Source organism: Tamandua tetradactyla, chromosome 1, assembly GCF_023851605.1.
Source record: "Tamandua tetradactyla isolate mTamTet1 chromosome 1, mTamTet1.pri, whole genome shotgun sequence".
Lineage (NCBI taxonomy): Eukaryota > Metazoa > Chordata > Mammalia > Pilosa > Myrmecophagidae > Tamandua > Tamandua tetradactyla.
The window spans coordinates 201,370,113-201,397,520 of record NC_135327.1 but is presented as its reverse complement, the minus strand read 5'-3'; the positions used below and the strand labels follow the sequence as shown (position 1 = coordinate 201,397,520).

At 42.9% G+C, this 27,408-nt stretch overlaps 2 long non-coding RNA genes across 3 annotated transcripts in view; both read right to left on the bottom strand.

Moving 5' to 3' along the window:
* LOC143674832 (uncharacterized) overlaps positions 1-27,408 on the bottom strand; it is a 132,077-nt gene that overhangs the window by 81,877 nt on the left and 22,792 nt on the right. The gene's annotated exons all lie outside the window — the stretch shown is intronic.
* On the bottom strand, positions 14-21,835 carry LOC143674835 (uncharacterized). Its single transcript, XR_013171230.1, has 3 exons — positions 21,537-21,835; positions 1,870-1,960; positions 14-394 (listed from the first exon to the last, which is right to left on the bottom strand). It is a non-coding gene; the product is annotated as an uncharacterized LOC143674835 (long non-coding RNA).

The window sequence follows — 27,408 nt, the reverse complement described above, 5'->3', positions numbered from 1 at the left end:
ATGAAGCCACGACGCTGCTCGACCCCCTCCCCCACAACAATGCTATCATTTTGGTTTGCAAGTCAGCCTCTACCCTCCTGTGCCCAGAGACCCAGATCTCTGCAGAAAGCAGTGCCGGTGTTCTCCTGAGCTGTTCCTGGGGGGCAGCCCCTGTGCATTTCCTGTTCCCATCTCTACCCGGTCCTCCTCCCCACATGCCGTGCCATGGGCATATCTGAGCTCAGTGGGTGTGACTGATTCCAGCTTATCTATAGAAACAAACCTGGCATTGATCTACCTCAGAGCCCTTTAGACAGTTGGAGAACATCCAGCTCTTTGCTTCTTCTTCAGAGCCTCTGGAGAGCAGTGCCCAGCTACCTTGTCTTTGACACGACTTGTCTCTCCGTAAGCACACCTGGAATGGCACCGAGCATCTGTGAGAATCACCATCAGGCAGAGGCTTGCCCCCGCCCCGTGCTCCCTCGGTGGGCACTTGAGAAATATCCTCAGTGAAGGAACTATACCTTGGCAAGCCTGTGACAGGGCCAGCTGCCAAATGTTCTCCCAGCAGAAGGGGCAGTTTTGCAGGAAAGAGGAAAAATGATTACACTATGAGCTGACATCAGCTTTCCCTTTGGAGACTCAAAGTGGGTAGCAGGATGAGGTCATTCAAAACACACTCTCTCTTCTGAATTTTTTACATTCATTTGGACAGAAGAAGCCCTAAATCAAAGAAGCATTTGTGTTTCCGATTTCCCAGTGCAGAAAGCCACTTGCCAGGGATCTCGGGGTCTCAAATGGTGGAGGTGCCTCTTCTTCTCCCTCAAAGCATGGCTGACCATTTTAGGCATCACGTGGCAGCATGCTACTTAAAAGCAGAAGCATGCAAACCATCAGCATTTACAGGAGCCAGACACTTTCTCAATACCCAGAGAGCCTGGAAGAGGATGCATAAAAGTCTGGTAATATTATTCAGCAAGGATTCTGTAGTTCTCATCTTTAAAAAGGGCTCTTACATTGCTTTGGTGGCTGATACCTCATAACCATGTGGTGACCCAGGAACCAGGTCCCAGTCATCAACCCCACTGTACCCATGAGGAAGCTGAAGCAGGGATGGGACCCACTCAAAATCAGCAGAAAAGCTGTCAGCAGGGTATAGCACAAACACACCACACATAAAGTCATCCCAGGGGAGGGCAAAGAGAAGCAAAGATCTCACACCTCAACGTTTCAGAGAGGTAAGGACAAAGAGAAGGAGCTTCTCCTACTAGATGCTTAAATAGAACAGTTGGGACATATATAAATGTAGTCTGGAAAGATAAAGCTTTAGAAATCTGATGGACCCAAGTTCAAATCCCCATTCCTGTTCATCCTAGCTGTATGACCTTGGGTAAATCACTCAACCTCCCTGAGCATCATTTTCCTCGTGTATAAACTAGACATAATAAGTATTCAGCTTTCCTCAAGGATTGAATAATTATAACTAATGCCTATCAACAGCTTAATAAAGGTGATAAGGCCCTTAGTTAAAAAGTTTACATGGATTATTTTATTTAATCTTCTCAGGAACCCTCTGATACAGGTATCAACAACTCACCTGATTTCACAGATGGGAAAATTTAGGTAAAGAGGTTAAGTAATTGATCCAAGGAAAAGAGTGTGACTCTAGTACCCACACCCTTACCAATAACCCATACAGCCTCTCCACCGTTCTTCTGGAAAGAGGAATGGGATCACTCATATTGAATACTGGTGAAAAAGTAGACAGGTAGTAGGTTCTCAGTAAATGATAACCATTGATTATTACTTTTCATTCTATTGCTCCATCCCTATTTGCCTGCCGCTCACACACTCAGTCACACACACATACATACATATACTCACACATACCAGCCACTGTGCATTGTTCTCTGTGACTTCTCTTTCTCCCTTAAGACTACCCTCCACGATGCTTCTACGCTGATCTCCCCTGAGTGGACACCTGCAAAGAAAGGCTCACCGTGACTTTCTCCCCTATGATGCTGGTAATAATCATTGTGACCAAAATCCAGCTTTGGAATCAAAGCACAGCAGCTAAGGCAGCTCCTAATCAAATAAAAATGTATATATGAGTGACAGGAAAGAAAGTTCTGCTGCTGTAAGCTAAGTAACACAGCACCGCTATTGGGTGGAGCCAAGCAATGGCTGGGCATGGAATTCTTCAGTGGCCTGGCTGAATGTAGGGGCCAGCACTCCTCAGATATTGACAGGCGTACAAGTCACCTGGGAAAGCAGGGAAACTGAACTAGCTCCAGGGTGGCTCCTGGGATTCGGCATTTCTGACAAGCCCCCAATGGTGCAGCTGTTGCCTGTCCATTGACCATACCTTGAGAAACATGGATATAGAATCTTTAGGGGTTTGCACCTGACCCAAAGGATATGAATTTGGGGAGCATTTTGAGATATAAAATCATTATTTATAAACTTATATGACTCAAGTACTTTCAATGCTAATAGGATGGATTACTTGCTCTAATTCTAACTAAAAACAATCAGAAGAAACCTTGCAGATCCTCTAATCCTTTACCTTCACTTAACAGATAGGGAACGGAGATCGGAGACACCAAGGGTGTTACGAGAGGTCACACAGCATATAGACGCCAACTCCCTGCTGAGATGGGAATACCTTGACCCTCCTGTGTATTATTCAGGCTTAAGTACTATAGGCTACTTAAGGACATTCTTGGGCATGAAGTCATGTGAGCAATGGAACTTTAAAGGGCTTTCCAGCTGACTGTCCATCCTCTCATTTGTCATCAAGATTATGCCCCTGAGACTGTATAAATTTTGGCCAGAAGATGTCCCACCTCTCAATATCATTTATGTTTCTTCTTTAAATAGGAGTTTTCCAGACCAATCTAAGCACTGGATTTAAGAATCTGCAGCGTAAAAAAAAATGGGAGTCAGGCATTTCTATAACTCCGAGTACCCATTCTCTACAGGGAACACTCATGTGTTGGACACTGTGTTGGGAACTCAAAACAAGCAAGAAAGCGCTCAAAGAGCTTTTGGTCAAGCTGGAGAAGCAGAGAATTTGATCAAAGCTATAATGGAAGTATGTTTAAAGAGCTTTGGAAACACCAACGTAGGCAAGGGAACAGCAGTCAGAGGAAGCCAGGAAAATGAGATGGCACTGGACCTTGCAGAATAATCAGAAACGCTCCAGGCATAACCAGAGAAAGGTACAACAAGAATAAAGACGAAGGAGCATGATGTAACTTAATGGAGGCACATTGTGCAAGTCCATGTAGCTAGTTAGGGGGCAGGAGGGGAGGACTAATCGGGGAAAGGCTGGAAAGGTAGGTCTGGGCCAGGTTGTTAAAGATATTGAGGCCATGCAAGACACTGGGCTTATTCTGATGGGAGTTCACACCATATCAAAGTCTGCAGGGGCCCCTTCCTCAGCCAAGCCTTGCACTTCCATCAGAAGATCCACGTCCAAGACCATTCGAAAATGGCTTATTTTTCTTGGCACTTTTTTACACTCTCTCCAAGAAAAATAGATCTTCTCTTTGAAACTGCAATAGTTACCTTTTATTACTTTACAATATATTTCAAACATTGTCTTTACAGTTGCCTTAACTGCTTTGCAAGACCTGCAATAAAAGAACACTTAGAATTAAAACACACAAACACTGAGCCATAATACCTCCTTGTATTGAGCCATTATTACCAAAGCGATGTAGTTTTTTAAAAATAGGCAGATTGTGGCAATGCAGAATAAAGTAGAAATTTGTTAGAACAGCAAACTTTGCTTCCTCAATTCAAGCTCTGTACAAATGAAAGTCTGTATGAATGAAGTACAGGTGTGATATGAGACTTACACTGGGCATGAGACAAACCTAATTTAAGTCCCGGCTGTATTGAGACATGCTGATGGACCGTCAAGGAGGGCAGTGTCATGAGCTGGGTACCAAACTCCATTTGGATTGTCCTAGTTCTGACAAATTTCTCACAGGCCCAAAAAGGGTAGGCTTGCCTTGTATCACTTGTTACTTCCAAGGCTATATCTGAACATCTGTTATGTTCCTAAGAAATCAATAGAGCAAACATTAATTTACCATCCAAATTTTGCAAGTGCTTTTTCAAAGCACTAGAATAATAAAAAGATATTTTAAAGCAAAGTCCCCCTCAAGGAGCTTCCAGCCTAGTAGGAAAAGATAACCATAACCCAGTTATAGTAACAGGCAGATGAAATAAGTGCTATAATAGGAATATAAACAAAAGTGCTATAGGGACATAAAGGGAGAGACTGCAGGACTGAAGATAGAGGCTTGAGAAGATTGTAAAGCTTGACACTGCACAGCTGCTGTAAGAAATGCAGAGAGTCAGAAAGAAATGAGGGGAAAGAATTTGTAAGGGGCACTGAAAGCAGCTCCCAAGTTGGACCACAAAGGGTAAGCTTCCAGACTCAAATGAGTGATTGACACCCAGACAACACAGGACCTCATTTGGGCATCAGCTTAGTGTCCCAAAGACCATTCGAATGTAATACTCAGAAGCTTCAAATCAATATCTGAAAAAGAACTGCCAGGTGTAATAGATACAACTTCTTGATTCAGATTCCATTAAGGCTTCTCTGTAAAGTCCATCTCTCTATCTATGCATAAAATCCAATCATTTCTGTAAGGTTCTCTTTAATAAAAAGAATCAAGGGCAGTCAAGTAGCCCACTATCTCTAAACTCCCACATACATGGGTGGAAAGTAGCAGCCCTGATTTCCAAGCAGAATGCCAGCAGGCAGAGGTATCCTTCTGAGCATCTGCAGCCCGCCTCGGGCCCCATGGCAAGGGTATCCTGAACACAAAGAACATAAAGTTATGTCTGACTTGGGCATGGATCTATGTATATACTGTTATGAAATGGTAAAAAGAGGAAATGTTAAGCTGCTGCAGCTAGGACAAATGATTAACAGTTTAAGGCAGAACATTGCAAAGTCTGTATCTTTAATGAAGGGGAATCCTTTTCCTGCCAAAATTTCGAAGGTTCTGAAATCCTTCCTTTCACCCAGTCCAGCTCAAAGACAAGCAGAAGGGTGGAACACAGTGCTGAAACAGTATCACCTGTCTAGGTCACATGGGCAAATCTCCTTAAAGCATAGCTGATGAAATCTCTGTTCTTTGGCAACTACACCAAGGAGGCTGAAAGTCTTCGGCCGTCTTCTTAGGAGCCTAAAGAAATATGGCAGTGATCCTGACAGAGTTGGCATAAGATGGGAGCAGTAGGAGATACCAAAAATGTCCCATAAATGAGACAAAGGGCAGATGAAGAGGATACAAGCTGTAGCTACTTCCTCATGAGGAAGAATTGAAAGCATGTATTATAATATAGTATATACTTCTGGTTTGCTGTGTATTCATAATTGTGCTTAGGGTAACGTTCAGTACATGATAGTTTTCTTATAGATCAGCCTTCTATCTTTGGTTGTCTTTATCAAGTCTGAAGCGAATTAACCACTGCAGGTATTATTGAATGTAGGCAGGCATATCTGGACTGGTGGATCCCAATCCACCATTGAAATTAAGATTCTGGAGTCTGAGAAGCAGCCCCTGTTGCAAACACAGAATAATGAAGATGCTTCTCTGCTGAATGTACAAAGCTCTACATGAGCAGTATCATGGACACCTACAGAGTAAGGGAACCCACCAGAAAGCCATATATAGGACAATGAGAGAAACCAATGGGAACATCCCCAATTTTCCAAGAGTGTCTTGGAAATTAAGATGACTCCCATTTCTTTGTTAGTTTAGTGGGAAAAAAAAGATAAGGTAAAGATAGGAGTGTGTACCTGTTTTGTACACAGTACAAAATACTGTACATGTACCATTCCAGCCCCTGGGGACTACCAGAGGGCTCGTTAATATTGTACCACATTTCCTTTAATTAAGCTCCCATCGATCCCCTCTCCTTTGGCCCACAACACTAATAAGCTCCTTGGAATGGAAGGTGAGGACACGTGGATGCTCTGCAGAGTGATTGCAGATGAAGAGAAATCCAAGGTCTTGGCAGAAAGTAGAACCAGCGTGAGATATCCCACTAAGCAGGACAGTGACTTAACACACCAGTCCCGGCACATTGCTAAGAGAAGAAAGAAAGGGTGGAAGTGACAAAGAAAAATTGAGAGAATTCCTGGAAGATGAGCCAGATTTGCTCAGTCAAGTTGGGAGTGAGGCCATTCAATTAAAGAGGGGACACGTTGGAGGGCTTAGAGACTTGATTGGGGAGAGGAAGGAGGTCAGGAATTCTTCGGGTGGGGAATGCTTCAGAAATCAGGGAGCAGCAGTGAGGGCCTGGTGGTGGCTAAACTAGCAGGGAAATAGAAGTGACTGGCACTCACAAAATTGAGGAATTTGTTTATGCACATAAAGGGAAAGAGGACAACTCCAAGCTTGCCTTCCATTCTCCCTCAGTGCCTTGTTGCTTTCTTGCCCCCAGGACTTCCCTCCATCAGATCACTGTTGAAATCTCTGCCAGATCCCAGAAGCTTGCCCCAGTATCTTCTGCCTGAAAAGTATCTTCTCTTCCTGGGAGCAGATCCTCATGAGCCTGTGGTGAACACACTCAAAATTTCTCCTTTCATTAGCTTTTGTTTTTGATGTTCCTATGGCTTTAAAAATTCCCCAATCTTTAGCATTCAAAGTAGCTCTCCTGGTATTCATTCCCACCCTGAGAAGACCTGATTCTTCATGGGATTTGCTCTATCTTGTGTTATCATTAGCTATGTATTCATCATATTTCTCCTATGAAATTATTTTAAAATCCTTGAAAATAGAGACAGTGTCTTCTTCAGCAGTGAATCCCCCCCCCCGCCCCACCCATATCATATAACATAGAATATCTTTCTTCCAAGGTGAAGATGCTTCAGATCCTGCAACAACAGATGGGGTCCCCTTAGTTGCCTTTCCTTCTGTGAGGGTATATTTATGCTGAGCAATATCTGCTTCTATTCCCGGTCCCTCATGTCAGTCCTGTCTTCCCAGTTTACCTGAAATCTGACCACTCCTCATCATCTCCATTCATATCACCCTGGTCTAAGTTACTACCATCTTCCAAGTCCTAACTGGTTTACTGGTTTCCACCCAAGCTCTTTGAATCTATTCTCAGCACAACTGCCAATGTGATCCCATTAAAGCATAAATCACAACATTCCATTCCTTTTCTGAAAATCCCACTTCTCTTATTGTAAAAGTAGAAGTCCTTGAATGGTTTCCAAGTTTTTACAGATCTGCCCACCCCCCTTGGCTCTCCACCCTCATTTTCTACTGCTTTCCCAAGTACACACACAACACACGTTCTGCCAAGAACACTCTGCCTTAGGGCCTTCACAGTGACATTCCCTCCACTAAGAATGCTTTTCCCCAAAATATCTGCATGGTTCACTCCCTCACATGCTTCAAGTCTTGCTCAAGTGTCATCTTCTCAATGGTTCCCATGCCATTAAAATTGTATCCAGTTCTACTTCACCCACTGTATATCAGTCCCCCTTACCTCCTCTATCTTTTCCTGAAACAGGATTACCTTTTAGCAAAATACACATCTACTTATTTGTCATAACGAAAGAAAGTAGTACTTGTTATTTCCCCTATTAAAATCGAAACCTCATGAGGACAATGATTTTAGTCTATTTCATTCACTAATATGTTCTCAGTGCATCAAAGAGTGCTGGGTACAATATGTTTACTGTACAAATAAATATTTGTAATGGGAATGAATGCACTAATCTTATGAGACAAGGAGCGGAGGAAAAGAGTCAGTTCATACAAGCCACTGAACAGACACAGCAGACCCACCCCATTAGCCCTAGAATTTGACCTACCAGACTTCCTGAATATGATGTGAAATCATCAAGAACTATGTAGGAACTCCAAAGAGTAAAGCCAGAGTTATTCACCAGAATTCTAAAAAGTCCAGAGAGCTGATAGGACATCTTTCTAGAAGTTCAAAGAAAAGCACTCTTTACCGGAAATATTACTTAAACTCAAAACCAACGTGATCTCAGGTATCACGGAACGCTCCAAGGTGTTACCTATGAGCATGTTGGCTTTGGAGTAAACTGCCCTATGACCTCTAACTCAATTCAGAGTCAGAATGCTAAGGGGAAAAATAGGCTAACAGATTAAAACAGTCTTACATTTCTTCTGCCTATATTACCTTGAATCTAATCAGAAAATCATGATGAGGCACACTCTGAATTCTTTGATTCTTTTGGGAAACCATCCAAAAGCAAAACTATTTACCTCAGCATCTTTTCCCACAACTTTAACTATCAACTGTCTCTTAAATTTTGAACTTCAGCCCCAACCTGTCTCCCCACTTCCAGGCAGAGCCCCCATAGCTTTTCCAATGTATCCATTAGCAGTTTGGCAGGTAATTATAACTTGGAACACTAAATAGTTTTCAAGAGGAACAATAAATCATAACGAAAGAATATAGAGGGATTACTACACCAGTAAGAGAGAGGGCTGGAACACTTCCTATTTCCATGATTGTTATCCTCTTTATGCATATTTGCTATGTATTGAAACCCCATGAGTTGGTCACATCCATGGCTGCATGCTGTGGTAGCAAGCTCCCCTGTAACAGTGGTAGGAAGTTCAGTGTGTGTGTTGAGGTAACAAGCTCCCCTGCAACAGCGGTAGGACGTTCAGTGTGTGTGCTGCAGTAACAAGTTCCCCTATAACAATCTTTCCAAAATGCCCAGTCAAGACCGGTGTTGCTCTTATTACATTCACAGCTTTTTCCCAAATTTGCACACTCAGGTTGCTGTTGCACATTGTGTGTGCTTTCAGCACTCGGGGGCCCATCTGTCCTATTAGAACACTTGCCCTACCTCCTTAATCTGTTAATGGTGGGATTGAGACATCTAGTTTAAACACTGAGACCACTCCCACAAAATAAAGGGAAAGTCTGTCTCATACTCAAACGGGGCACTTTTCCAAATTTAACAGAAAAGAGTGGAAAAGGATGGGTCACCAGGGATAGGAAGGAGCTGAAGGAAAACTTTCTAGCAATGTTGGGAAAAGCTCTAATCTGTCAGGTAAAGCAGAGGGCAGAAGTATAGCAACGACCAGCTATGGTACAAGAATGCATTTGGCAATGAAGAGGCCAAAGGTGACAAGGAACTTGGGGTGGTCATCCCTCAGGAGGCTAGGAATGCTGGTAAAGGATCTCCGGAATCCTGTTAGCTAGTGGCTGCAGGAGGTGCATAAAGTAGGGGGGGAAATAGAGAGATTGAGGCAAGCCCCATTCTATGAATGAAGGCTAAAGTCCCTTAAATGTTAGCAAAAGAAAGTGGTGCCAGGGAGCTGGGCCAACAGGTATAGAGTTAAATAGCCCCTCCTCTGGGATGCAGGCACCATCTGTCACAGACACAGCAGTGGCACTGTGACTAAGGAGGCATGAATCGATCCTAAAGACAGAAGGCATCTGTCACCTGAACCAGCCACTGTGATGCTCATATATATCATCCACTGAAATGAACCACCCCATAAGCCAGTCAAGCCCACCCACTAGAGGGCTGGGGGACCCAGTGCAGCTAGATAGCCTTGTACCATCAGGTTCACTTTGGTCAGGAATTAAAAACTGCCAGAAATACTTCACAAAATGAACTACCCACTTACAAATACTGGAAAGTTTATTGCAATTGTGCCAAAATCCAACCGAGAAGATCAGATTTTAACTACAACACCCTCACTGCCCTCACCACCTTGGACAACTCACCTTACCATTCTGTGCCTCTACCGCTTACCCACAAGTGAGAAAAGTCTTAACAGCAAAGTTTCTAGGAAGGAGGCAGTACAGAAAAATGATTAGAGGCATAGACTTCAAAGTCATGTAGAACTGATTCAACCCAAATCTACTACTGACTAGTTGTACAGTCAATGGCAAATTGCTCAGGCATCGGTTTCGTCATCTGTAAAATGAGTGTAATGAAAGAACCTAATTCAGAAGGTCATTGTGGAGATTTGCCAAGGAGATGCATAGAGAGTGGTCGACACATGGCATAAGATGATGCTTGATAAATGTCAGCAGCTGCTGTCCCATTATTATTAGATGATGATGCTTCCACTGTCTTAGACAATCTCTAGCAGAAGAAACAAAAGTCCATGGGGCTCTTGGAGAAAGATGCTTTAAGAAATATGATGAGGTGAAGGAGAAAAGCCTTGGACAGTATTGTATTTATGAAGAATTAAAATAGATGTATGTTTTTACAGATTGTTTGTTCATTTGGTGTTAATTGTTGGAGACACTTTTAACCATAATATATAACTGTCCTCTAAAACTATAAAGTATCAGAGTTGGGAGGGATATTTCAATCACCTTTGGGGAGACAGAGGTACAGAGAGGGTACGCAAATGGGCCAAGACTGAAACACGGCATTCAAAGCTGATTCCAAAACCAACGTCTCCTGACTGTCACTGCCCTATCTTTTTCTACTAATAGAAATCATCCATGTGAAAAATCTCTAAGGAAAAATGGTTGAAGTCAATAGTTACATGTGTAAGAAATACAAACAGAGAGAAGGATCCAAGACACCTGGTTCTGTGTCTTGTGTCCCTTCATCTTCTGAAAGAAACTGAGAGCCTCTTTCTCCCCTCACTCAGAAGCAAGGAAATGGCCCACTTCTGGCTCATACCCCCAGACTGTGGGGGATACTACTTGGTGGCCAAGGCTTGAAACTACTGCTCAATTAGAAAACTTGAAGGGAGCAAGTGTTGACAGAGGGGCAGGGCAGAGAGGGAACTCTATGCCCATTCAAAGTGTTCTGGCCCCAGGAGACCATTCACCCATTCAACAAATTTCCTTTGAGTGCCTACTGTGTGCAACCAGGAACTTCAGGGAAGAAAGTTATGGCCAGGTTTGGTGAGTGGTAACTGCTTCCACCCTACTACATAGTCCCTGTTCCCCATCACTGAAGTTTCCCATACCTCTTTTTATTAATGCACCCCTCTCAAATGATCATTTTGGGCGTCTAATTCAACCCAGATGCAGAAAAGTTAGTCAAGTAATACTCCTAACAATGTAAAAGGAGCATGAACTTTGCGGCTGGGGAGGCCCTGGCTTGAATACCAGGGTACTCACCCTAAGAAATCATGGGTTAGTGATAGATTATCTTTGAGCCCCAATTTCCTTATTTGTAAAATATATATAATAATAACAACCAAATAGGGTGTTGTGAAGATTAAAGATAAACGTGTAAGTTCATTCAAAACGGTCATACCCTTTCCCCAGATTAAATAATTTATAGACTGTCTAAATTTGCTCCCAGATTATTAGATAAGACAAAAATACCTGAACTGTGCCACTCTTTCTTTGTGACAACTGATATGATCCAGAAAAGAGAGAAAGGAACCAAGATGTCAAGACCCTGGAAGAGAGACAATTCCCACCAGCCTGAACTGGCATTAGATGCTGAGTGTGCACTTGCTTTATTAATGAGAAAGTCTTCCTCCAAGAGAGGGGACCCAAATACTCCCTTTGAACCCAGAGATGGCCTCCAAAGTGAAAGAGACCACAGATTCCTTGTAGAAGTACTTTTTGGTGCGGACATCCTTGAATTTTAACTTGGGCTACTCTGTCCAAGGTTTAGTCATCCCAAATTAGCCCAATCTGACTCTCTTTGCTAGAGATGGCTATTAAAAGAACAAGCAGAGAGGAGCAAAGATTGGAGGGAGATTTATGTGAACCATTGTCCAGATGCAAACAATAATCCATAAGGAAGAAGAAACAAGCTGTTAAAAGGAGCAGTGAAGTGACTCCAGCCAGGAAATATTTCAGTGTCTAAGAAGAATAAGAAAATGCCAGGAACAAATTCTGTGCCCTAGAGAGAATAACCCACATGGAGCTTCAGAGGTTTGGGGATCTCTAGCTACCCTGAATCTTTCATAGAAACATTTTTAAAGATTTGTCCTGTCTCTTGGTACAGTTTTCTGACAGCATACCTCTATCAAGTCATTGAATCTTAGAAAATGGAATATACATTAGGGAATATTTAGTAAAGTAAGTTTCTTCAGAGTTTCTCAAAAAAAAAAAAAAGTGGAGAAACTGGAATTTAAACCCAGTTCTATCTTCTTCCGGGCAAGTTGTGCTTTCCCTTGTGTTCTTTTGGCTCCAGTTCAAGAGTGGGGGTAAGAGTAAAAACAGTACCCAGGAATCTCCACAAGGGAACACCTAGAAACCCTGGTGGTTAATCATTGATAGTTAGCATGCGGTGCCAGGGAATCATGCCAAGACCCGTTGGTGTATTTTTAAGGAAGTAGCAAGGAGGAAACTGTAGGCCTAGGTGAGGTACAGTACTGGGACTTCAAAAATATTTTTCATACTTCCCCGCACAAAACAGTCGCCGATGAGGGGCCAGGGAGCACATTCTTGATCCTGGGTGAGTCACGTTTGGGATGGAGAGCTGGCCAGGATCAAAAGTGGAGGGTAGGTAAGGGAGAGGAATGTGGGGTCAGAGAAGGTCAGTGCTGGTAGGCCCAGAGGCCACTGTCCACGTAGGGCCTGGACCCCCATAGCCAGGATCACCAAGCTTTTTTGGGCAGTCCTCTGCCCAGCGTCCTTGAAAGTGATCTCAGAGTCGCCTCAAATCAACACAGCCACAACTAGGGGCTAATCTCACATTATGCGTGCTAAGATTTCTTCCAGTTTTTTAAGAATCTCTCAGTGTGTTTGAGTTAAGGAGTGAAAAGCAATGATTTGGCAAGTGGTGAACCTGAGTTAAATGCGAGGACAGGCTCATCAAGAATGTACGGCTGTGGGACATGACCCCTTGGCCAAATGGACAGCGGGCACTGCAAGGGTGCACAATGACAGTTTGCTTGGGCGCTGCTCTTCCTCACGCTCACCCCAAGGGGTTCTGTGCCCTTGTTCTGACTTTTGCTCTCACCCCTCCTCCTCCATGGCAACATACCACTTCTTGTTTCCATTTCCTTAGAAAATTAATAATGGGTGATGATGATTTCAATCAGATGAATTAAACCCCACTAATGTATTACCCCTCCCAGGTTAACATATTGCCTTAGTCAATGATGGCAAGCCATGGGAAAGACTTTACAATGACAGTGTTTTTAGGTCCCCTCAAATCATATGCTTTCATTTAGCGTACATTTTTTTTAATGCCAACTAAGGACTAGAGCCCGGAGATATCAGAGATGAAGCAGACCTGGTCTCTGTCTTTGAGAACAGGAACATAGCACAAACTGATAATGCACATGCTTAAAACACTGAACCTTCCTTCCAAAAAAAAAAAGGCTTTAATGTGGTTTTTGGTATTCTGAGGACTCTAAAGGTCCATCTGAGCTCCATCATCCAGCTGTGTAACCTGGACAAGTCTCATAAACTCCACCACTCTCAGAGTTGTGTTCTGGAAGTGGAGGACCAGCCTTTGGCCTCTTTCAGGGTTGCAGTGAATACTCTTCTGAATAAGTTTGAATATATTAACCTCCAGGGAAATCTCACATTCATCATCCTCATCTCTCAAGTGAATTTATAAGAAGAAACTCCCTAAGGAGAAACAGTCTTGACCTTGGCCAGCAAGACTGAGGCATGCTTGAATGGCCCTTTCAGTAGGTAAAGGACCCCGTGATGGTTAAGTTCATATGTCACTTAGCCAGGTTATGGTGTCCAGTTATTTGGTGAAGCAAGCACTGGACTGATTGCTACTGTGAAGATATTTCACATATTTAAATCATCAGTAAGTTCATTGCATCTATGGCTGAGTGTATCTACAATCAACTGAGGAGATTGCCTTTAACAATAAGTCTCATCCAATCAGTTGAAGGCCTTAAAAGGAGAAGTGATGATTTCAGTAACCAGAAAGGAGAATTTCCATTTCTACTTCAGCCAGCTAGCATCACCTGGGAGATTCACTGAAGACCTCCGTCAGCATTCCCAGATTGCAGCTTGCCCTACAGTATTTGGATTTGCCCATCCCCACAGTCACGACCCAATTCCTATTAAAAAAAAAAAAAGCTCCTACTATTTATATAATATATAAACACATAAATAAATACATACATACAGACAGACAGATAGACAGACACATATATATGTATTCATCCTGTCAGTTCTGTTCCTCGGGAACCCTGACTTATATAGACCCCTTGCTTTAGGGCGTTAAACTTTCACTCTTACTTTCCCTTCTTCCAAGATCTTCTCTCTTCCCCTCTCCACCATCTTAATGCTGACTATCCCTCACGTGGAATTCAATTCCTAGACACCCCATGTCATCTCTTGTGACCACCCTGTCCCTGAATGACCTTAAACTTTCCATCAATATTGCCTATCGTTTAGTACTCAGTGCATTCTTTGTTTATTCCTGAAGTAGACTGTAAGCTTTGTGTGGGCCAAAACTAAAAAGCTACACTTTTTTTATATTCACCTCCACCTCCACCACCACCACAGAGCCAATATGGAACAGGCGCTCAGACTGGTTGAGAAGAAGGAAATAGCTCTGAGGTGTGACTCGGTGATTTCCTGATACACCACGTCATCTGACAGAGAAAGGACATTGTTCTGAGACGGGGTGAAGTTTGTATATATAAAGATAAGGGAGAAAGGAAAGGCCCATATACCATAATTTCTCCCATTTTATTACAGATAATTTAATATCAAAATGGAAAATGGAAGGCAGATGGAAATGATGGCAATAAATTCTTTCTGGCACTGCTGTCATCACACACCAGACAAAGCATAACATTGATAAGGACAGTTGAAATCTGTGAAGAGTGATTGGAATGTAGTCTTTCACTTTCAAGGTAAAATTACTCAAGGAATAAAATTGAATGCTTTTTTTTTCCTCAAAATTGAAGGAGCTGGGGAATAGAGAGGTGAAGATACATTTGAACGTGATGACCAAGCCAGCAGGTAAGCAGTGAGTTTAATGGGCTGAGAATGATTCTCCTCGCTCTCAAACCACTCATTGGTGTCCTTCCATAGCAGCACTAGGGGCTCATCTAAACAAAGGGGTAGTAAAGAAGCAATTGGCTTTAGACATAAGAGAATGAAAAGCAGCACTATTCAACCCTTCATCCAAACAAGTAAAACGAAACACCATTCTAATGAACAAATTGACCTCTATGGAAGAAAGCAGCAACCAGGGTACTTACAGACACACACACACACACACACATTGGATTAAGAATAAGAGTGTCAACAGACTCAATCAGTTATTTTTTTAGATATTGGACAGTTAATTAACATTAGCCATAAGATATTAGACATAAGACAGCCGTAAGTCATCCAGGAGAAGGTTGAGAATAATTCTTGAACCAACAAGTGATCATATGACCTATATCCCATTCCTCGGGTCACAGGCCGCTTACCTCAAACGGTGAAAGGTACCAGCATGGAGTGGACAAGTATCTAAGACTGCAAACAAAATATGGATGTTGACTTTTAATATATACAACTTTTAATATATACAACATTCTAAAGAGGTTTGTCTTTCCAAACACACTCCTTAGGTGATTACACTCCTGAACTGCATCTACGTATCTAACACCCATACATTTTTGTAACAACATTTTTGCTCAGAACTGAAGCACATTTTTTCAGATATCCTCAGAAGTGACAAATATTTGCCCTTTCAGGGTGAATTTGAGTTTTGGAAACAACCAGTCAGTAGGAGCCAAATCCAGTGAATGAGATGGACTCTGTCCAATTGGGCAATAGAAGTACAGCTTCCTATGGTGACAACTTTGAAGGAAAAACATGCATTGGAATAGATGTATTTAAGTGTGTCATATAAGAAAAAAATCTGTGCTGTTTCCTTGCTAGGGGTTTGTGCATGCATGTATATGGATATGCATGCATATGTGTTTGCGTGTGATTCACACTGTGTTCTGAAGCCTAGTAGAGTTAATTAACTCACAAGTAAATGCACTGAGGAATCTCACTGTTTAAAGGTATCTTGTAGTCAATCCTCTTGAAAAGCAATTAAACTACCAAATGGATATGTTTTGTAAATCTGGATTATGATCTCTAAGAGTGCTTAAAATAGGACTGACCTGAATTTGGGCGAAATGCACATATATTTGAAATGCACACCTTAAGAGTCTGTGACCTCTAAGTGGAAAACTGATCATAAATTTCAATAAACTCTTCTGGTTTTATAAAAAGAAAAGCAGACACAAGTAGCGACAACACAGAGAGTAGGTGGTGGTGCTAACTCTCTAAAAGGAAAAGCCTTCTTGAAGACCTCTTGATTATTTCTATCATCAGATACCTGATTCACCTCACCAGAGCTCCTATGCCATGGAGAGTCCCACTAGTTAAAAGCAGAACTTAGTATATGACTATTAAAGTACTCCGGGGATTAGAAGTTTAGTCTGTCTCTGTAAATAGCTGCAAATGAACTTTATCTGAGTGCATGGAAAAGCAGCCTTCAGGTAAACAGGAACATTTGCCAAGTGGAAATCCCAGCCCTTTGTATATTTAGTAATGAGTGAAGATAAGATTTCTCCTTTGAGAACATGATGGATGCAATCATGAAAACAATCTGGCTGTCATAAAGAGTATACTTGAAGAACAAATCCGATGTTACAACTTTGCACCTAAACAGGTTCTGCTCTTCCCAAATTTATGGAAGTTAGTATCTCTGACATAGGGAATGGGTAATAGTCCCTAGAGTTAATGGTTCTGAGACTGTCAAAGCCCTATAGATCTCCAAAATTAATGACTTGAGTTAGCATATCTGCATAGTTTCATCCAGATTACTGTCAACTAGATACAGTAAGCAGAGAATTGCTGGCTTCGGAGAAGTCTGATTCACACAGTTGGTTTCCCACATCTTTGCTGTAATTTTATAATAAACCGTCCATATTGTGTCTTAGCGTTTGGCTTCCAATGTTCTGTTGGAATGAGCTCATGGGTCTCACCCTAAATCTTTAACCACAAGAATAAAAAGAAGAGCAACTCTGCTTCCTAGAGACAGTGGGATTCAAAGCCAAGTCTTGAAATTCCCCAGTTTTGTGGCCTTCCCACAAAAAAAGCTAGTATCAAGACTTTCTATGGAATGATGTGGTAGTTTTTTTAAAACTACCATGAAGTAATTATCTATCTAATGCAATCACAAGAATGAAAATAGCTTTACAATTATTGATATTTTGACTTTGTACACTTATAGATATAAAATCACAATCCTGGGTGGGCCACAGTGGCTCAGCAGGCAGGAATGTTTGCCTGCGATGCCAGAGGACCCGGGTTTGATTCCCGGTGCCTGCCCATGTTAAAAAAAAAAAAAATCACAATCCTAAACACGCACGTCAACAAAAATGTCATTGACCAAAACATAATTATTCTTAAAGAGAACAATATATGTTCTCATATATTCTGCCCCCAAAATATGTGTTCCCTTATTTTTGTCATCCAGCAGTACTCAATAGTGGGTGCTGGAGGTTAAGAAACCTTCATGTGACACAAGCTTAAAATTGAGGAAATTGTATCTATTAACATGTTTCTTCTACCTCAGTTCATTGAGCTTTAAACCATTATTATAATTAACAATTCAAAAGATGACCAATGTTACTCTATTTTTCAACTCTCGAACTCTTTAATTCAGCTGCTAGGTTTTCTGCAGGAGCTTCATTTTGAGACTTCCTGAACTATAATGTACTATCTCACCTCCAAACAATCTGAAACACTTGATATGTTTGAAATAAATTATCAGAGATGACAAAAGAAAGGTAAAGGGAATTCTGATTTTTGTTGTTTGTGTGCCAGAACAACATCCATCAAAAAAAGAACAAGTTGGTCACAAAAACAATCAGAAGGAGAGTGACATCAATTCTAATTCTTTTTTACTTGTCAAATCTCTTTCCCATTTATTGTCCCACTTAAACCTATTGTGATACATGATTTGATCCACACACAAACCTGTAAGTTCTTAAAGACACATTATCCCTCTTTACAATTAAAGAAACTTAGCTCAGAGAAGTGACTTTCCCAAGGTCATGTAGCTTATCAGGAGACAAGCCAGAACCAGGACTTTCTTCTAACTCCCAGCCCAGGATTTAGAGCAGGTGGAACTGCTCTAGAGAAGGGGACAGGTAGAAGAGGGTTGGGTTCTGTGCTGGTTTGAAAGGATGTATGTCCCCTAGAAAAGCCATGTTTTAATCAAAATCCCATTTTGTAAAGGCAGAATAATCCCTTTTCAATACTGTGTGTTTGAATCTGTAATTAGATCATCTCCTTGGGTGTGATTTAATCAAGAGTGGTTGTGAAGCTGGATTAGGTGACGACATGTCTCCACCCATTTAGGTGGGTCTTGATTAGTTTCTGAAGTCCTATAAAAGAGGAAACATTTTGGGAGATTGACAGAGAGATTTCTGAGAGAGTAGAGAATGACCTAGCCACGAGAAGCAGAATCCATCAGCCAGCTAGCAACCTTTGGAGATGAAGAAGGAAAATGCCTCCCAGGGAGCTTCATGAAACAGGAAGCCAGGAGAAGAAGCTAGCAGATGATGCCGTGTTCGCCATGTGCCCTTCCAGATGACAGAGAAGCCCTGACTGTGTTCACCATGTGTCTTTCCACTTGAAAGAGAGACCCTGAACTTCATCAGCCTTCTAGAATCAAGTTATCTTTCCCTGGATGCCTTAGATTGGACGTTTCTATAGACTTGTTTTAATTGGGACATTTTCTCGGCCTTAGAACTGTAACCTAGCAATTTATTAAATTCCCCTTTTTTAAGAGCCATTCTGTTTCTGGTATATTGCATTCTGGCAGCTAGCAAACTAGAACAGGTTCTAATGCCCAAAATACAATGCTGGTCAGTGTGTTTGAGAAGTACTAGCCTATATCACCTTTCATGAAAAGCAAAATCAAGAATAATCATACTGGTGATTAGCTAAAGAAGACTCCAGCAAAAACCTGAACTCTATAAATTAGGTTTCTCTCCGTTAAAAGAACCACTGTCATGCACTCAAAATCTGTTTTTGCCAGTTAAGGCCAGTTAGCTGGTTTGAATAAATGAATGGTAAATGCAACTGCTGTGGCTTAGCTACCCTGGCTAAAGAAATATATAAAGACAGATTAAAAACTCACATTTATTTCCACTGATGCCTTAATTGATGAGATTTTAGAAACATCATTCAAATTCTTCCAGCACGCTACAGGTATTTATTAAATATATTTTGCATGCCTAGAACAATGCTAGGAGCTACAGTTGGCGAGGGTTAGAGGGATGGGATTCAGAAAACATATAAGGCAGAGGCTCATCACCTGAGATGTTAAAGCCTTGGACCCTCTGAGGTTAAGATCCAGAGACATCCCTTTCTTCCAAGAGAACCCCAGCTCTCCAGCCAGGCAGGGTTGGAAGCATCCTCTCCCTAGAGAGGGAGCAGAACCTGCAGAGAAGATGGACAGATACAAGAACCACTCCAGAACTAAAGGGCAGCTCTGGGCCCCTGCCTCACATTCTTCCCAAGCCAAAGCCCAGAGGTCAGGGTCAGTCACCAATGGCTGGAGCCTCCTCGTACCCCCCACTCCCGGGCTCTGCCTGCCAGTCAGAAAGCACCATCACATGGACCCTGCCTGGCAGTGGGCTTTCCCATCCCCTCCCAGCCTGCGGCCCTATGCAGCTGCTGGAAACAACAGGCCCAAGCCCAAGACTTCAACTGGACACTCAGGCCAAAGGCCTTCATTCCACAAAAGAGGAAACTCAGGCTGACCCAGAGGAGTGCAGCACCTCAGGTGAGGAGAGCAGGTCTCTCTGCTCCCGGCCTGGTGCCTGGCTCACCTCAGCACACTTTCCCCCTGCCTCAGAACATGACTGGACTTGCACCATTTCTGAATCCATGTCATTAGAATCTCTGCTGTCACAGATTTCCTTCCTCTAAGTTCAATATCTGCACCTACCCAGGGTTTTCCCCTATGCATTTGTCCTTCACAGTTCAGGCCAGGCAATGGGGTGTTTTCACCAAAGTGTGATGGCCATTTGACAGAATCATGCTCATGCCTTGTTTATACATGTTAACGATTAGTACTAAGTGCTAAGTGTGTGTTGTTAATGGATAAGCACGATTCGCTTATCTAATCGCTTATCTAATTCATCTAAGAAAGGCAAGAGGGCTTGGGGTCTGGGAAGTCAGGCCCAGGCTTGTGCAGAAGGCAGTAGGGGAAACTGAAGAAATTTAATTCCGAGGCAAGCATCCCCAGACCTGGCTGCTTTGGGGAGGGGATTGGTATGTGTCCAGGAACAAAAAAAAACCACAGATTGATATTTTTAAAAATTGTTGTCTTAGGTTGATTTCCCCCCCAAGATAAGAATTTCAGTGCCAATAGTTTTCTGGGAGGTGGTCTCAGAAGTCGGTAAAGGATGGGCTATGAGTAGGCCACCACCAGGGCAACCGGGGCTTAGTACCCCTGGGAAGCTCTTAGGAGTCCTGGTGGAGCCCTGCTCGAGATGAACCACCTGAGAGGAAGGAAGCAGGGGCAGGAGGTGCTATTCCAAGCCTCTCTTGTCCTTGGCTGGGAGATGTTCTTGAGCCCTGCCTCCTGGCCCTTCTGACCTGCTCCATCACAGGCCAGGCAAAGCCCTCTCCATTCCGTAGGGAGTCCCAGGGGCCAACCATAGGATTCTGTAAGAGCACAGGGGACATGGCAGGACAGCAAAAGCCTGGGTCACAATCATCAAATGCCAGAGCTAGAAGGAACCCTTAAGATGATCTAGTCAGGTCTACACTGTCATTTTCAAGATAAGAAAAACAGGGTTCAGTAAGGTAAAGCGGGTGGGCAGATGTCCTGGAAACCCAATTAGAGGGCTTGGACTGGGGGAATAAACTGGGCTCAGGGGGCTTGGAAGAAACGTCCTGAGCACGGTAAGCAGAGGGAAGCTGCACAAAGTAAGACACAGAGCTTTCTCACTTTTATACTCTTTGTGTTCTTCTAAGTCTTTGTGCATAAAGAAAAGGATTTCTTTCAGCTCAGTTTGCATGTCTTCACATTGTATTTTTGCCCATGAATCTGAAGGTAAGAATTATAGGAATCTCATAAGTATATAAGAACAATTTCCTATGTATAATTTCTCGATATAATTTTATATACATATAAGAATTGCAAGAATTCTAGGAAAGTACTCAGAGATCTCCACAAGGGGCAAAGAACTCAGACTATTGTTACTGGTCTTCAAAGGGCAGTAAAATCCTTGAGGGCAAGCTCATAAAAGGGTGGTCCTAAGGAAAGACCCTAGTCCAGGGCCACAGACAAGTCCATCAACAAACCCCTTGCCTCTTCCTATGCCCAGGCCTTCTGAACAATACTTACTCTGGCTCCTTGCTCCTGACCTGGCACCTGCATAATGAATTCAAATTTTAGTGGAATCATAAAACCCTCAACTAATTCCCTGCTGTGGGTTTAAGAATTCGGGTTAGCCACAAACCTGGCTGGGACACACTGGGCAGTCTATTGCAGGGGTACCTACTGTCTTAAATTCTCCACCAGTAGCACCACCTGCCTTGAGCTCACACACACACACACACTCACACACACACATACTTCCCCTCCCCTCTACTATTCCCACCTCAAAGAGCAGGGCCAGGAGCAGGGAGGTCCTTCTGGCCAGCAAAACCAAAGACAATTTTGCTCTTTGGGAAATGAGGTATCCATCAGCCTTTGTCATCATCACTCAGAAATGTGCCTGCATGTCCGAAGTCTCAAGCTGTTTCAGGGGCTGCTTTCTATGACGAAAAACAATCCACCAGCTGTCACCATCCAGCCCAGGGAGCAGACAAGTTACCACGGACCCGGCCGAGGAATCTGGCCATGGCAGCGGAGACAGCAGCCACAGAGTTCCCAGCAGTCGTTAGTGGGCAGAGAGTCAAAGGGCGCTTTCCCCAAGGAGAAACAGCAGGACTGTGTGGACAAGAGCTAGGAAGGATTGAGAAGGGGAGATGGGCACCAAGAGGAATTGTAACATTAAAATGCCACGAACTCATCCTCAGAAGAAATAATTAGATCATTAGCAAAGATCTTGAGGGTCTTGAGAATCAAAGCAAAGTCCTACTGAGCTGTTTTACCACTAATACATAAAAATGTATATGAAAGTTTGTTTTCAGATGACATCAAGGACATTGTTGGGGAGCAGTTTAAAGAACTTTACGTTCCAGATTAAGTTGTTTTGTTTTGTTTTTAATTACTCAGTAGCCTAAAAACATAGCCAATGGAAGGAGAAAGCCAGGACATGGGGCAGAGAGCCTGGGCTCCATTCAGAAGATGCCAACTTTAGGCCCAGCCCCACACCAGTGGTCGCTTTCCCTCCTTTGGCCACATGTGCTAATTTACATTTGGGGTCACCGATTCTCTCAAAGGCTGTACATCAGAACAACATGGGAGATGATAACTGGGTCCCATCTCAGAAAAATTTCTGGGACCAAGGCTGGTCATAGGCATTTTTCTAAAGCTCTCCAGATATATCTAACTGAGTTGAGAACTCAGTGGGTCTAGGTGGTATCCAAGCTTCTTCCAGCTCTGACATCCTTTGGCACTTCTCTATCAGTCTGTAAGATTCTCTTACACAGGATCTGGGAACCGTTGATCCAAGGACTCACTGGGCTTGTCACAGAGAGTCCCAGAGCAGGAGTTTACAGCTGGGGTTCCAGAAGGAATGTGGCATCAGTCACACTGGGGTGTCCAGTTCCTTGATAAGATTGCCTGGGCTGGTCATCCAATGGTAGGGATTATCAAGAGACCCAAGTGGACAGGACCAAGTGTCCACAGTAGGTCTCAAGGCAGGGAAAGGGGGTGAGGGTTTGAAGGTATATAGACACAGAGAAAAACATGTGGTTCAACAGACTAACACATCTGACTCATCCCCAAATCCATAAAGATTGACTTAGATTTGGCCCAGTCCTGTTTTCTCACTGACGTATAAGAAGTGTTTCCCCATAGGGATCCTCTGCCTGCCATGCCCCATCCCAACTCCCTCTCCTGGGCTTCTGGGGAGATATACTAAGCCCTGCAGCTCCTACTGGAAGAGTAGCGGTGGGAGGGAGAATCAGGGAAGGGGTCTAAGCTCAGAGAGAGGGAGGAGTCCTGCCTTTTCTAGCTCATTTCTTCCTGGCCACCCAAGTTTAAGAACTGTCGCAGCCATTCTTAGTAACACCTTACTAACGCCATTATATAGAGTTCCTGTAGCATCTGAAAAGAGCTGAGACATGCTCAGCCACAATTCTTGCTGGGAGGGTGGGGGTCTTCCAGAGAACTTTGGGCAAACCTTGATTTAAATATCAAAACTTCTTTTGTGTTAACCGTTTCTAATGGAAATTTTCTTAAATGGATTACAATATTCTTCCGCTTTATTCAATACAGTGCATGGAACAAAATTTAACTTCTTCATGAATCATCATTTTATGCAACAGTTACATTTCACTGGACTAAAGGTAATCACACTCTCAGGACATTTTGAGATTTCTGCTCCTTCATCAGATGTCCCTAGCTAGCTGTGTTCTTTGAAGTCTTATGTCTGCTGTTCATAGATTTTATTTTACTACTTCCTCACCTAAACTGACACATATTACCTCATGATGCCAAACTCTAGGAATATTTCCCTTTTATTTTGATGCATTATTGCTAAAACCAGTAGAAGTTGGAGGCCAAATAACAGGTGAGTTAGAAATAGGTTCCAAATGAGGATCGTGGGGCCCATTTTCTGTGTGGAGCTGAGCAGGGACTTACATCTATTTGGTGAACCCGGAGTCCTTTTTTGCTCTTCTTCAGTAACTGGATGCATACTAAATAAATGAAGTGCCATGTAAAAGGGGTTCTGTACAGGTAAACTGCTAACATATTTGTGAATGGCTTTATTGAATTTTCCCCCTACCAGAATCTTCTAATTGCATCAGATTATTTTAATCTCCATAGAATCAAAGTGGGATGCAAGACCAGAGAGTTGAAATGACTTATTTAGCCAAAGAAATAAAAGATTGGCATTGTAGAACTAATTTACTTGCTTCCATCCCCCCACCCCCCAGGATCACAGGTCATAGATGATCAGAGTTGTGAGGGGATTTGGACATCTTCTAATCTAATGTCCTCATTTTACATATGGAAAGACTGACACCCAGAGAGGCAAAATGACTTGTCTAAGGTCACATAACTGGAAAGCAGAATACAACCTGATCCCAAGGCTTCACTTGCCAAAGTATTCTTTCTTTTATATGCTATCTCTCTCCAATAAGCACATGCCTTTTCCAAAGCATCACCATGCTGTGAGGATTGGAAGAGTGGTGAAAAGCACTTCAAAGCACCTCTTCCTCTCTCCTGGAGAGTGTTTGCACGTGAGGTTTCAAGGTGCTTCAGATGAAACATGTGAGAAGCAGGGATTCCCGTGCAGTCTCTTGGTGGCACAAGGCATACAAGGTCAGGGACCACATCATCGTCCATGATGACATTCCCAGAAGCCCAGCATCATGTTATAAGACTTCCTAAAAATTATGTGCCCATCTTCAAGGACCCAAAAATCCTCTCCTGACCCAAAAACCCTCTACCTCCTGACAGCTGAGGAAGCAGCATGTAGCAGCAAAAGGAATGCTTTACTAGAAAGCAAAAGATCCGGTTTACGCCACTTGCTCTGTCACACTGGCTCTTTCTTAACCTCATTATCTCTTACTTTCCTCTTCTGTAAAATAGGAACGTCAGTGGCTTCCCAGAATTTCTCAGTAAATTATCAGGGGGGTTAAATTAGATAAAGGAGGTGAAAGCACTTTGAGAAGTGACAGGCACAACACAAATTAGGGGAATCTCCCCTTTTCCTGCATATGTAGCACTTATTATCTGGGGTGTTGTTTTGGCAATGATTCAGAGCAGCACCAGCAACCAAACTGGTTCAATGGAGAGTCTGTAAGTCCCTTGACAACTCTGGCACAGTCTCATTTTTTGCCTTTCCCTTAGGTCCTGGAACCCAAAAGTTACTTAAGAAATAAGTTTTTTAATCTGGCATATTTGAGACAGCTCCCCTATCTTGGTTTTTGGTTCCATGGGCCAGAGTTCAATCTCTACCAAGTTCGCTTCTGCCCTCTGCACACCTAACCTGGCACAGACCAGCAACTCCCACTCAAAAGCAGTGGCTCCCAGTCACCTTGCATACTCAGCAGGCCCTGTGTTTGCCTGTTCCTCCCCTCCTGAGGGTCCTCCCTGGCTCTCCCAGGGCCACCACCTCAACTTGCTATTTCAGAATTAGGGAATTTCTGATTTCATTTGGGAATGATGTCCCAACTTTAACTGTCCCCCTGACAGTTAAATAAAGGCCCATAAACAAGAGGAAACCAGGTCAGACCTGGATGTTAGATGAGTGGAAGAGTTTTTATAGGAAACGTTGATACCAGAAATCAGAACAAACTAGGGATTTACATCCCCAGAGATAGTTGATCTCGTTTACTGTTGCTCATCCCCACCCCCTCCTAGAGAAAGAAGCAGAGCAGGGAACAAGAAATCAGAAATATGGGGCTCTAGTGAAAGTTAGGGAAGGTGGAGAACTAGGCTGGGGGTGGATAGCTACATTGATACACTAACTTGGATAGCATCCCCTTGGCATCTCACCCGTCAGTGATGTCTTTTTATCCATCATACTGTGAGTCACTCCTTTCCAAGTGCTGAATACCCCAGAAGGGTGTGCCAATTGCTGCTGCTGACCATGCTGGAAGGTTACATTAAAGCATCCATCTGCTTGACTGCACAACTGAGGTCATCATTGGAAGGGGTAGGGCCCGATGGAACTGGTTACTCTTGCAGCTATCAGCACTTCTGGGAAAGAGGCCACCTCCAGCATGCCTCTGGGAGACGGTCTAGTCAGTTGGAGGCATCAGAAGACAGAGACGGAGAGAACGCAGGTCCTTTCTCAACTCAAGGAGGGAACAGCAATTGGGCAACACTGATGTGAGCACGTGCTAGGTGTCTGGCACTGCATAAGCTACAAATGTTAGAAGAGATTCAGAAGACAAGGTCCCTACACTCAAAGCCTCATGTTGACATTCTTCCAAGTGTGACGAAATAGCTACAATATTGAATCACAAGAGATAAAGCACTGTAACCTGTCCAACATCTTCTTTCTCTTCTTCCAGTTGCAGAGCCCTTCTTTTGACTCTTACCCACCTGGTAGGGCTGTCCATCGAAGGGTCCATCCTCCTCACCTCAGGGTAGGCACCGTCCCCAGACTGGAACATCCAAGTACCCTATATCCTGCTTACAATCATTGATCCATAGGTGGGCATGTGAACCAATAAAGTCAAACCCATGCCCTAATAAGGATGCTAAGACCTCCATAAGCTAGGAGGTACCAAAAGTCATCTTTACATTCAAGTGGATAGCCTGTACGAAATGAAAATAGACAGACTTCTAGTTCCAACAGCAGAGTGCATTGAGCTAAATGGAATCATATAACCTATAGCAAACACGCAAAATTAATGGATATAATGTTTTGAGGGTTAAATTCATATCCAGGCAGGAAATGAAGAGAAATCTTTAGGTGGCCAAAAAGAAAAAGAAATTTAAAGTCAGATCTTTAAGTTTGTGAATTGATCTCGCCCCAGCCCAAGGGGTCATCAGACAAGTTACATGCCCCTGAGAGCTGGTATTTTAGTGACCTTGCAGGGATAGGAGACTTGGCCTTGTGTCCATGCAAGATAGGGACCTGGCACTGATACCAGAACAAACGGAAGAGTTCTATTTAGTGAAGAGGACAGAAAGGGGACAAGAAAAACTCTGCCTATTGGCTCATAAAAAGAATTATGGCCCTGCCTAGGCCTCTGAGTCCAGAAATAAATAAAATAAAAACCCTATCCCAGGAGAAAGTGACAATCCCAACCAGTATCATAAATGGATGTGATCTCCAAATTTATACTACCTACATGGTGCAGGACTCCCCAAACTAAGAAATTAAGTAAATGCCTGGGGTGCTCAGAAGTTAATGTAAAAAGTCTATTTTTCCCTTTTCTATGGCCTCATAGCCTTTTAATTATTTCTTCAACTATATCTCCCCTAGACTGAACACTCTTGAGGCCAGGGATTGGGTCTTACTCATTTTTGTTCCAAAGAACCTGACTAGCATAGTGCTAGCACTACAGAAGTTTACTAATTGTTTGTTAAATAGATGAGTAAGAGGATATATGGATAAATGGCATTAATAATCTTTTTCTAGGTGTTAGGAAATACCTGGGTACATGAGCAACTGAATTTCAGAGCTCACAGACTGAAATCTATACCTATTAAAGGAAATCAACATAGAATGAAACCTCTGACCTCACAGTCAGCAAGACTGAATTCTAGATTTGGCTTTGCCACCTCTTCTAAACCTTTGACATGAGAAAGTCACTTAAATTAGATAAGCCTCACTTTTCTCATCTAAAAGATTTGGAGGTTTAGTTCAGATTTCCCATTTTCCTTCTAGTTCTAAATAT